At 35.4% G+C, this 13,755-nt stretch overlaps 1 protein-coding gene across 2 annotated transcripts in view; it reads right to left on the reverse strand.

Annotated features, from left to right (window-relative positions):
* LOC145277023 (uncharacterized) overlaps window positions 1-13,755 on the reverse strand; it is a 257,832-nt gene that overhangs the window by 141,324 nt on the left and 102,753 nt on the right. The gene's annotated exons all lie outside the window — the stretch shown is intronic.

A 13,755-nucleotide genomic window follows, 5' to 3' on the forward strand; every position in this document is an offset into this window, starting at 1 on the left:
GACACAAAATATCTGACATGTTTTACACTAAAAAAATAAATACTGACCCAGAATCTGGCCAATTGTTACGTCAGCATTTTGCGATATTACGGTAAGTATCCGAAAAAATCTGACACGATTAGCTAATCAGAACTCAGCTGTCAGTAAATGGCAAGTTTCAATGAAATTGATTCATTGCAATAAGAAGAAAATCTTGTTTTAAAAGCGAAGATGAAATTATTATTTTTAAGTTTTGTTTTAGACATTTTGAATTTCTGCTCTGGAAGTGTTCGCCTCGGCTATGTTTCAGGCGCCTTTTACGGTTGCTTCCCGTAAACTGTTGGATGATGCCGACGTAATTTTGGATCAGGTTCTGTATAATTACCGAAAAATAAATTAACATATATATATATAAGTCAAGATTGGTTCCTTTTTACTAAAATCATATTTTTCTTATATGTCATTTCTTTTAAAGCTATTTCAAATCTACAAAGTTTTAATTGTCTATCACTGCGCTGAATTGATAAAGTATGTATAACTCATGCTCTCTACTGTTCCAAGTTATGAGAGCAAGACCATTGCCAGCATCCTCAAAATGCAAATTTGGGCGGTTTAACGCTCGAGGGCACAGATCAATGAAGTTTTCGGCCACAGTTATTGTCTTTGATGTGGTTTCAAGTAAGAGCCACATCATACCACCTCACATTTTAGAAGTCAGCTTGAAAATCAACATCAAAGTGTACCTGTGCTCAAGTGTATGGTGATCCTCTGGAAATCATATGGCCGTTGGTAGACCCTGGATGTCGCAATAGGACACGGTGCCGGCCCACAAGTCCAAAGAAACCTAGGCTTGACTTCAGAAGGAGTTCTGCGACTTTGTACCCTTCTCCCACTCTCCTCTCCTCCTCCGACCTAGACCTGCTAGACTACTTCGTTTAGTCATACGTCGAGAACATCACCAACATGACCTCTCACAACACCAAAGCCAGCCTGATCGTCACCATCCGCTAAGTATTTGCCGAGTTCTCGCTGACCTTGTTGAAAAGGTATGTTTCTAGTTTCGGACCCGATCGAGGCGGTGATTGAGGTTGAAGAAGGCTACACTGAAAAAATGTCAGCTGTACTACATAATTATGTTACCTGGATTGATCTTTTTCAATAAAAGTTTTCAAATAAAGTTTTAGTGTTGTTTTCTTTAGGGCGACAAATTTATTGTTCCAGCCTGTATATGACAGAATTATCACATTTACTGTGGAAAAACATCGAGATTGTCACTGAAGGCTGGAAGGCAACTCTAGTGATATTCATCAATCTTTTCTCTTTCTTTCGCGTTATTTTTTATCCTTCCATCTCTCTCTTTTTCCTCTTTCTTTATCTTTCTCTAAATTTCCAACTCTCCTTCTCTCTTTCTTTCTGTCTATCAATGCCTTTTTATTTGCTTTTTTATTATTTTCATCAATGGTAGCCAAACGGAATTCAACTTAGCACGTGAAGATTGTCCAACAATTTTCTTGCGCCAACAGCAAAGTGCTTATTTCTCAAGAGGTGGACACAGGTTTTATAACATAGTTAGTGTGCAAGACCTCGCCTAGTTCCCCCTTCCCCAAGCAGAGAGCTACAAGCGTCTTTATCTTACTCCTCACCAACCTCTCCACACGATGACCGTTCAGTTAACAAAATAACAACGTGATCAGTTTCGGTAGGGCATGTCTGAATAACCCACAAAAATAGTGCTTTTAAAGCGACTCACGTAGACAAACATACCAAATATCCAGAGACCCACGCAACATTAATCTTGCTATGCAAAATGTTATTTAATTCTGTGTATTCGGTTAAAATTTAATTAAGAAAAAATAGCAAAAAGTATTTATACATGCAATGAAAGCAATTAAATAACAATAGTGCAGATTGGGTAGATGACAGTTGCTATAATGTATACTGATATGAGATTTACCTTTCTGTCCACAAAGAAGTAGGGGTGTGGCACAAGGCCAATTATTTAATGCCTTTGAAGCGATAAGAAAAACAACAGAACGAAAAAAATCAACAATGTTAATTATACCAGGTATGTAAGTCATCATCATGTTTGTTTAATCGTTTTACACGTTTTTTAAGTTAGCATGTGTTGAACAAATTTTAGAAGTTCAATGACTGCCAAACTAACGTCGGTCTTTCTTTTAAGCCCAGCCTTATCACTTCCTTCCATATTTTCCTTCACCTTCCTTATGGACTGAACCTGCTATCTCAACTGTTTTCATCAACTAATCCAAGAGCTCTCACTCATTATTTCAACGTGGTAATACAATTAAACCAGTAACTAGATGCAGATCATCTCCAATACTAACGATTACTACGATACTATCTCCAATATTAACGATTACTACGATACTATCCCATTGGTTACTGTACTCGCAATAACCCTTATCCCCGAGTGGCTTGCGGGCCTTGATAAGTGGTGACTTCCATGTAAAAAAACGCAGAAGAAACTATCTATAAGTAGCGTGCTAGAATGTACGCACCATGCAGGATTCTACAAATAGCTGGCCTCAGAGACGCACAGCCCTAGTTGCAAGGGAACTGGCTATACTTAGCATTCATATTGCAGTCATTAGCGAAATGAGGCTTGCAGAGCAGGACACATTGACTGAACAAGGAGCAGGTTATACACTATACTGGTCTGAAAAAGAGAAAGAAGAACGCAGACTATCAGAGGTGGGCTTCATGTTACACAACTCAATCGCTGGTAGCCTCCAGAAGCTTTCCGTTGGAAACTCTAACCGCCTCATATCTCTTTGCCTGCCTCTAGACGACGATAAGTATGTAACTCTCATTAGTGTTTATGATCCCACATTGCGGGCGGATCCTACCTCAAATGAGACCTTGTACACAGAATTGAGGAACTTCCTAGGTAAAGTAAACATTGAAGACAAGATCCTCGTCGTGAGTTAATTTAACGCTAGAGAGGGTGGGGAGTTTAATGCTTGACCAGGAGTGCGTGGAAAACATTGAGCGGGCAACTGCAACGGCAAACAGAAAACGCGTGTTTGGGCTGTGCGTAGAACAGAGTCTCGCTATCACCAGCACTTTTCTAGCAGCACTTCAAACAACGTAGCAGCATCCTCGTTTCAGACATTGGTATCTTCTGAACTATGTACTGGTGCGCCAAAAGGGTGAGGCATACATGCTTCACACACGTGCCATGCATAGTATAGACTGACACAAAGATTATCGGTTAGTTAGGACCAGACACAGGCTGACCATCAAGCCTTCAATAAAGAAAAAGATGTCTTAGGTGAAGTAACCGCGTGTTGATGGACTTCGGGGACTCAAGGAAAAATTCCAGGGCAGACGCGAGCAACGTCTGGACACATTAGCGAACAAGAAGGTGGACAACCGACTATCGGAAGGCAGCAGCCCCAAAGGTTGCTTTCAGAAATTTGTATGGAAGAACCACTCTATACGACTGAAAACAAAGATGGAAGTCTACAAACCGGTAGTGGTCACCACTCTCATTTATGGAGGACTGAGTTTTGTACCGGAAAGAGGTGCACCTTCTAGAGGTTTTCGACCAAAGATGCATACGTTCATCATGATCCTCACATGGCAGGACTATGTCACCAAACATTAAGTCCTTGAGAGAGCGCATGTCACTGGGCAGAACATCTGTCTCGAATACAGGACACGAGATAGCTCATAGTCGTGTTCTATGGCGAAATAGTGTTAGGACAAACGGTACCAGGGCGCTCCGCATAAGTGCTACAAGGATCAGTTAAAACGACAGCTGTGCGCAGTTGACATCCCAGCAAGAGACTGGGAAGGCGAGGCCAAAGACAGAAACAGTTGGCGGTTTTTTCAAAGCTAGGCACTACGGCTTTTGAGATCAACAAAAGAAAGATTGCAGAGGACAAATGAGGAGCAGGAAAGCGTCATCTGCTCAAAGTCCCTCTTCCTAGCGATTCTTATACTATGGGTGTCGCAGAGTGCATCTCTAGGATCGATCTGCACAGTCACCAGAGGGCATGCTGTTAAGAATCATCTTCCAATCGATATTCGGATCTTCGGAACGAGCTAAGAAATATGTTAAAATATAACTGTTAAAAATAACCAGATGAAGACTCTCTCTCTCTCTTCTTCTTCTCTCTCTCTCTCTCGCCCTCTCTCTCTCTCTCTCTCTATCTATCTATCTACCCCTCTATCTATCTATCTATCTCTCTTTCTATCTATTTTCTCATTCCTTCAGTCAGGATAGTGTAGCAAAGATTTTGAACTAAGCCACATGCACTTTAGGAATTCATTAGCAGAATAACCCCCAAAGTTTTTCTCAAGTGTTTTATGGACATTTTCTCATTAATATTCAAATAATATTTTAAATAATAATAATTTAAAATGTTTCCATTTGTTTTTCTGATCATTTTCTCATTTCATCAATCAAATGTTCAAGAGTGATATCGCTGATTCTCATTTCAAATATTACATAATTTCCCAAATTAGAAAAGCTCACAAAATATAACCACAAAAATAATGACCATCTTTTTGCTGCTGTCATCTAATAAGCGTTAATTTATTATTAAAAAAATAGAAAAATTAGACCTTGGGTTTATTTCGTCCACCTCGAAACTTTCGTTTCTATTATTCTGTCCTTTGACTAGCATAACGCTGCCACCAACACACACACATAATAAGCACACATTATATAAATACACACACAGATATATTATCTTATTTAATTTGGGTAAACAAAATTATTGTTAGTCACAATAAACCTACTGTTTCAGTCTAAGAAAACCTCATCAATCGACAAAAAGATAATGCATTGACTAAGACCAGAGGTTGTTCTGTCGCCTGATGAAAACGTTTTAGACTGAAACAGTATATATTGTCGTGACTAATGGTAATTATCTTTACCTAAATCAAATCAAATTATATCTTGCTTTCTTTATTGAACCCTATAAACAACCTCGTAGAATACAATAGTTTTTACATGTGAATATTTTTAACCTAAAACAATTTATATATGTGTGTGTGCGTGTGTGTGTGTGTGTGTGTGTTTGTGAGTGTGTGTGTAAGTGTGTGTATGTGTGTTTGCGTGTGTTATGTTTGGTTATATGTTTACATATATATATTTACAGATTTCACTCTTGAACTAATTAATCGATATGTTATAAAATTTGAAATATATCTAGTAAGCATCCAGGTACCAAACCTGGGCTATATTTAGTTTGATTTTCCTACAAAATCGATTAAAAATAGATTGAAGATTTCGTTAAAATTCATATATTTCAAATTTTATTTAAATTTTTAACATAGATATTGAATATTAATTATCAATATTCCCCAATTTCTGTTCAGTATTTTAAAAGGGTTCAGGAATGTAATGTAGGTAAAATTCAGTATTTGAAAATTAAATCGCTTTAAAGTTGATCCAGATTCATTTGACGCTCACAAAGATTTACTTAATTTCTGTTCCTTCTTATGAACCCTTAAGCCTGAAATTTGAGACATTTTCTCATGTAATAAATTTAATCAATATTCAAATTAGACAAAAAAACTTCGTAGTAATTTTGATCTTTGTAAAGGGACATTTTCTACTCAAGAAATTCAGTTTACCTTGTATTGTTCCAATATATCTATGTATATATACTATAGGAGATATGCGACTGTGTCAAATGCAGAACTAGAACAATAAAATATGAGTTAAACAACCAAATTTCAAATAATTTATTTCGCATGAATCAAAAGTGAAATTGTGCTGTTATGGCTCATAATGAAAGAAATGTGAATGTGAACGGATTTTTAGGAAAACATCAATCAATAAAACACTTCACATTCCATTAATTAACGGACAACCCTCGCCCGTGGTCTCAAACAAAGGATTCCTCGTAACGACACCGCGCACGTCAGAGCTTGTTTTAGGAAGAGAATTCCAGTTTCGTATAGACTCTGTAACTGTTTTTATTAGTCATGTATAATAGACAATCCTGCTGCTCGCCGCACAGGACTTTTTTATTGAATAAAATAAAATAAGATACAGTAAAAATAATTGTCTTTGCTGTTTATTTTGTAAGTGTGGTATTTCAATTTTTATGTTTATATTCTTGACAACTTAAAGAAAATAACACGGCAACCACTGACGTTTTTTTTTTTTATAGAATTGAAGTTGTTTTTTTTTTTGTTATTGTTGTTTTTTCTGAATTCGGCTCACCCTTTAAAATAGTCGCATCGGAAAGCTAGAAAATGGTACGTGTTTTACTTGCTAACTTTTGCATGACCGAATGAGAATACATATATTTGTCATTGACTTCGTTATCCCGAAAGGCAATGAATACCCCCTGCGCGTAATTGTGAGGCAAAAGTTGCGCAACCCTTAACTATACATCTCCGGGCTCAGTACTGCTTGCGTCCTTTGACAAGAAGTCCAAAACGACTGGAAACAAAGCAGATATAAGCTAACAGCCCATACACTCCTTGAAATTCCCAAATGGTCATCCATTATTAGTATTAACCAGACGCAACGTTACTTCGGTGATCTAACGGGAACCGGTGAATCAACGTGATTATCTTGTTGATACTAATAAATACACATCGGTCTTTATTCCTGGGAAGTGTTTCTTTTGTTTTTACTTGGGGGTCACCATTTATCAATGCCAGAAGGCCACTATACGATAAGGTCTATGGTTATCATATAGGTAAAGAACTAAATAAAGAAAGTAATTTGTTTATAAAACCAAAACTGGCATAAGCATTAACTTGGCTCTGATTAAAAATAATTATTTAAATCTAAAATTATTACCCGACTAAATTAGATGTTATTATAATCATGTTTATAAAAAAAATGGCTACTTTAACAAGTGTTAATATTTCAAAGTGTCAAGACCGATATTTTCCATTGCTTAGGAGACATACAAAGGAGAAAAGTAAACTATAGTATAAATTAGCTGATCAGTACAAAGAATTATCTCCTTTATAATAAAAATCAATGTGTATCTATATACACATAAACACAAATTCCCCCAAAACACAAAATGTACTGAGTAAAATAAGAGCCGTTTTTTAGCCACAGAAATAAACTATTTTAAGTATTGTGTGAAAGCAACAACGCAAATAGCAAGTCAGATAATCTCCGCAGCATATGATGAATTCGTGCTGAAATCACCCACTCTAAATAATGAGTCAACGGTTCAGGATTTTGTTTAAACTTTATCAAAAACTGATTATAATACTTTCCATCTTTCTCAGAAATGCACGACTGTGGAACTCTCTTTTGTTTGCCTGTTTCCCACCTGATTACAACTTGGATGTTTTCAAGTCCAACATAAACAAATTCCTTACAAACTGCCCTCTTAAGTAAGACACTCTATCAAATATCCAATACTAATGATTACTACAATACTATCTCATTGATTACTGTACATGTAATAAGCCTTATTCCTGAGTGGCCTCCGGGCCTTGAAAAGTGGTGACCTCCATGGAAAAAAAACATGAAATATAAATGATGTAATTCTATAAGTTTAGATAAAAGTGCAAACACTGGCGAATCATAATTTATTTCCTCATTTTGGACGGATAAGTAAAAGATCTATAGAATTATAAAACTCTTTCCCAGCGTCTTTGCTTGCTTTAATCTTGTATTATACTAAAATTCTGAATTAGTTTGTCACCGTCTCAAATTTTTACGTCATCACATCATTTCTAGCAAACTTTCAAAATAAAAACGTAAGGCTGGAATGCGATATGTTTTGGTTTCAATTCTAGCTGATTACATCCAAGTCATTTTTTAAACTTTTTGAAATTACTAATTTACATTGGGTACAATATAATAATCATTAGAGTATTAGCTTTGTAATAATAAATACGATATCTACATAAACTAAAATATATTTAAGTGTATTTTACAACCGGGTCACGCCGTAGGTGGGTACTACTCTACAATATATTAATCAATAGTAATTTGGCTCTACAATAATAAATACAAAATCTACATAGATTAAGATACTACATTTAAGCGTATCTCATGACCAGCCAACGGCGAGTGGCCTTCAAGTATTCTTCTAAAAATGTATCTTTTATTTCATTTAGATTTGCATTCCCATGATTTGATTTGAATTGTTTGTTTTAATTCCCGATATATCAAGCCATTTCTCGAAAACTGACTGAAATTTTAGATATACCTTTGTTATGATAAGGTACAGCAAACTGAGTATTATGGTATCTGTTTGATGCACAGTTAGAGATTAGAAATGCATGCAAAAATGGGCACACATTTAACGATATTAAACCATCAATTTGGCATAATGCACTCATTCTAAGTAATGAGCTGTAACGTTTACTCGTTTTTAACGGGACAAAAATTCATGGTATATTTGCCGGCGATTTTATATCTTGCCAATTTTAATATTTTTGGTCCCCCGACAAAATGAGGGTGGACCTGTAAATTCACTCTTGTCCGTTCGTCCGTTCGTTGTTCGCATTTTTGTCAATAACTACGCCTTGGAATTTTTTTAAAATTTCCCGCAAACATTAAACATGATATGAGTAAAAAAGTAACAGAACGGATTTTCCGGGAAAACTTTGGTTGCCTCCCTAGTGGTACCTTTCGTGTTACAATGGCTAAAATTAACACTTTTGCGCTTATTAAAAAAATTGATATCTTGGATTTTTATACAACTTTCTGAAAAGTGACTGATTACTTTATAATGTTTTTGTCTATACTTCGCGATAACTTTTGGGCTCTTTTAAGACTAATAAAACCACTCCATTTCCGGGACTATTTTACCATATTTGTATACATATATATATATATATATATATATATATATATATATATATATATATATATATATATATATATGGTAAAACTGGTTATTATTTAAAAAAAACTTGAAGAAAGTGCTCAATACTATTGCAGAGCAAATATGTTTTTATTTTTTTATTACTGTTTTATCTGTTTGGCTACATATGTTTCCGATGTTGGACCATGTTTACGATCCGACAGCTTCGTCAGGCCTCGCAGAAGTGGTTGTTAGTTGGGGAGCAAATTATGGACTAGTCATTCCTTTTTTTTTGCATGGTACAGAACTCAAATTTACATATGTCAAGGCCTAAAACTGCACCGTGTGTTCATTTTCATCAGGATTTGACATCCCCTGGGGATTTGGAGGGTTAAATAAGAGGTGGGGCAAATGCTGAACTTAGTCATTTCATTTATGACTCGATCACTGTACACTCGCGGGGGGGGGGGCAATGCATGCTTCACTTGTTTTCCTTCTATTCGCTTTTTTTTCTATTCAATCCCTTTTTCTTTTCTTTTTTTCATTTCGATTTAGTCTGTCACTTTCTCTTTTTTTATTTTGTTTTTACTTTATTTACTTTTTTTCTTCATTTTTAGTTTTCTCTTCCTTTTACGTTATCCCCTTTACCTTTCCTCTCTTCCTTTTTCTTTAATTCTTCTTCTTTTCTCCAGTTTCTCGCCACCGTCGTGTTAAGCTATCGTCCATCACTTTGTGGCTTTTTGCAGCTTTCCAGTCGCTCGTATTTCAATTTACAACACGTCATTCACTCATTTTTTTAATTCTCTTTACTTACAGAAAATGTCGCCAACCCAGTTTGCTTACCGTGTTTTACTTTTGTCTTATGTTTTATTGTTGCCCATTTTCGCCCCATACAGCTAATAACCAGTCTTTATAATGAGCAATTACAAATGTACAACGAATTCTTTTCATATGCCTATTTTATGTTTTACCTTGAATAGTGACATCAGACCATTTTCCTTTCATCATGCTAATAGCAACGTGTTAGATCAACTTCGTAATAACTGGCAAAAAATAAGAGTAACGCTTCCCACGGTCTTAGAAGACATCAATACATAATGTACAATCAATTAAAACTTTTATGCCATATATTTGAGTGTCTTTGTCTGCCTGTATATGTGCCACTCAGTACGAACATACAGTTATAAATGAAGTCCTATACAAACAACATTATTTTACACTTACAATTGAAGTATTAACTTTGTCGTGGACGCCAAGGCGATGTTTTATTTTATTTGACCTTTTTTACGATTTGAAAAATATGGAGGTATAGAAAATAAAACATAAGAATACACTAGTACTGGGGTGTAGACTGGGTCGAACAGGACCATCAAGGTTTCTCATTAATTTCCAGTGTTCTGTATTATATATATATATATATATATATATATATATATATATATATATATAAGGAACTTTTTATATGTGTGTTTGTGTGTGTGTGTAAGTAATATCCTTACAGACTCTATAACGGCTGGGCTAAATGTTATAAAATTTCACAATTTATTGCATTGCAGTATTTCTAGATAGGTTTTGTATCGGAATGTCTTCGATAAGTATGGATAATCAAATCCAAAATAATCCTATGGTAGAAGGAACAGGCGATTTTGATCAAGGTTAACATCTTGCACAGCCTAACATCACAAGTGCATTTGAGAAGTTTTAAAAAGGCTCGATATAAAAACATATAAAATCAGCAGTATGTTCTTTGATATGACAGGAGCGCGTTCAAAATTAATGTTTCCGTTTAAAGCACAATTGAACCATGTTACTTGAATTTTTCATTTTAAACATAAATTCAAGCCATTATCACCGCATAACCAATAAGGACGGGCATATAAAATCAACAATAGATTCTTTGATATGACAGATGCGCGTTCTAAATGTACGTTTCTGTTTAGAACACAATTGACGCATGATACTTGAATTTTGCATTTGAAACTTTCATTCAAATAAATTATATACAAAAAAAATTTTTACAAAATCAATAGGTTCTCTACGATGCGATGTAAACTACAATATAATGTGAACTAAGGGATAAGAAATAAGTTAACGCTGCAGTATTAACTGCTTATCCCTCTCTTTCCCTCTTATTTCTTATCCCTTTCTATCTCCTTCTACTTCTGCCTTCAACGTTTTAGCCCTCCCACTTCCTTGTATTTTACCTTTCTCTCCCCCCTCCCTCTATTCCTATATATGCCTGGTTTAATATTTTGACCTCTCCCTCGCCCCTTATCACTTTCCAATGTTTTTAAACTTGACTGCTGCTTCTTCTGTTGTCTGATTGAAGTTTTTTTGTGCTTCTTCTAATATCCTTTTTTTCCTCATCAAAATAATAATCATTTCTGTAAAGTCTGACGAAAGTGTCGGGTCGTTAATACGATTCGGTAATCGAAACATATGGACCTAAGCAGATAAAACGGTAATATATACATACACACACACACACACACACACACACACACATATATATATATATATATATATATATATATATATATATATATATATATATATATATATGTATATATATATTATTTGTCAATTTAGGTAAACAAAGTTACTTATTAATCACCACAATAAATCTATTGTTTCAATCTAAAAAGATCTCATCAGACGACCGAAGCTGCAGTTCTTCATCTAAGCCAGTCTTTTAAAAGATAAAAATACTGACCTCGATGAAGACATGAGGCTTCGGTTTTCTGATTTTAGATTGAAACGATAGGTTTATTTTCGTGACCAATGGTAATTTTGTTCACCTAATTTTTTTTTTTACATAGGCATCACCACTTATCAAGGTCAAGAGGCCACTCAAGGATAAGGGTTAAATAGTGTACAGTAGACATTGGACAATATAGTAATCATTAGTAATGAAAATTTGGTAAATTTGATAACTTATATAGAATGGCTCATCAAGAACTTATTTACGTTAGACTTGAACACAACCATATTGTAGTCAGCCGGAAAGCAGGAAAACGGAAGACAATTCCACAGGCGTGCAGTTCTAAGAAAGAAGCTTTGTTCATGGAATCTACGTTTAGATTTAGGCACAGATAAAGAGTGGGGGGAATTATTGATAGTGTGTACAGCTAGACGAGTGTTTCTTGTGAAAGTTTGGTGAGGGGGGACCATAGATTGAAGCTCAGTTGAACACCTTCCATGAAAATAATGATACATCAGAGACAAACTCGCAACATCTCTTCTGTGAAATAGAGGTTGCAAGGAAGAGAAAAGGACATCTCCTACGAGGCTACGAAGTCTATTTTGAACTCTATCAAGGCAGGACAAGTCCTTTCTAGCAGCTCCTGCCCAGATGTGGCAACAATATTCCATCCTTGGACGTACCTGGCTCTTATATAGATAGAGAATAGCATCAGCAGTGAGATATTTACCGGATCGATAGAAAGATCCCACCATTTTTCGAACGGCCTTGGAAACAGATTTGATGTAGGTGATCCATTTAAGATCAGGAGTAAAGGGCAAGCCCAGAAGCTTGTCAAAACTTGAGGCCTCCTGAAGACGAGAGCCATTCATTTCAATTGATGCCAGATGTGGATCAGAATGTTGATGATGTAAAGAGAGAAGCTTGGTTTTAGATGCATTAAAAGTAACCAGCCACTCCTTTCCCCATTGTACTACGTGCTCAAGATCAGAGGAGAGAGAATTGGAGAGAACTTGGTTGTTTACTGTCTTAGATGTGCTACCATAAATGGTAGTGTCGTCAGCATAAATGTCTACAAATGATGTAAGGATGTGATTTGGAAGATCATTAATGTAGATCAGGAAAAGAGTTTTAAATTGAATAAAAGAAACTAATATATTGCTCTTTCTATAGAGCACTATCAAGAACCTCGTCAAAAATTTAATGGTTTTTACTTTTGGATATTTTGAACCTGGTATATATATATATATATATATATATATATATATATATATATATATATATATATATATATAGTCATCCACATACAGTACTGTTTCGCTGTATCATTGCTCATCAGTGTGGCTAAACATCAAATGCCCATTTATATAGGCACCCGCCCACCACCAAGAAGTGGGCATTATATATATATATATATATATATATATATATATATATATATATATATATGTATATACATATATATGCTTCCCTTTTTATTTGCATCATCTATTTACTTAATTCTTTTACAACCCATTTCTTTATTATTTTCTTGTTTTTTATTTACGTATTTCCTTTTCACACTTCTACTAATACAATTATTTCCCCTTTTTCATCTTCTCGCCACTTACCATTACTTTTATTCGCTTCTCTCACATAGTCATTCTTTCTCTAACATGGAATCACTGGAAGAATTAATAATGTAATTAAATCTTTCTTAAGTAATAGAAAAATCAAAGTTGTCCTCGACGGTCGTACATCCAAACAATATGACATAAATGCGGGAGTACCTCAGGGGTCTATCCTTGGACCTCTATTATTCCTGATATTCATAAACGACCTCTCTGATAAAATTGTTTCGGAGATGGGTATATTTGCCGATGACACCACTCTCTATAACAGATATGAGGGGAAAACAAATGAACACATATCCAAGGAAATGGCAGAAACACTAGAGGATGACCTCCAATCCGTAGTGGAATGAAGACAAAAATGGTTGGTCACATTCAATGCTGCTAAGACTAAGCTTGTTTCCTTCAATAACTACAAGAAAGCTTCTCTACCACCAATAGCAATGGCCAAGAACACATTGCCTGAAAGTACTTCTTTTAAACTCCTCGGCCTAACGTTTACAGGGAATATGAACTGGAATAGATACATTGAGAGCATTGCCAAGACTGCTGCAAGGAAGCTTGGCTCCCTCTACTGTGCTCGAAAACTACTTACGCCTGACAGTATCCTATACCTCTATAAGGCAACCATTCGCCCATGTATGGAGTACTGTTGTCACATCTGGGCTGGTGCATCTGCAGCTTGTCTCTCGCTTCT

This window comes from Euprymna scolopes, chromosome 5, assembly GCF_053919585.1.
Source record: "Euprymna scolopes isolate OS-2025 chromosome 5, ASM5391958v1, whole genome shotgun sequence".
Taxonomy (NCBI): domain Eukaryota; kingdom Metazoa; phylum Mollusca; class Cephalopoda; order Sepiida; family Sepiolidae; genus Euprymna; species Euprymna scolopes.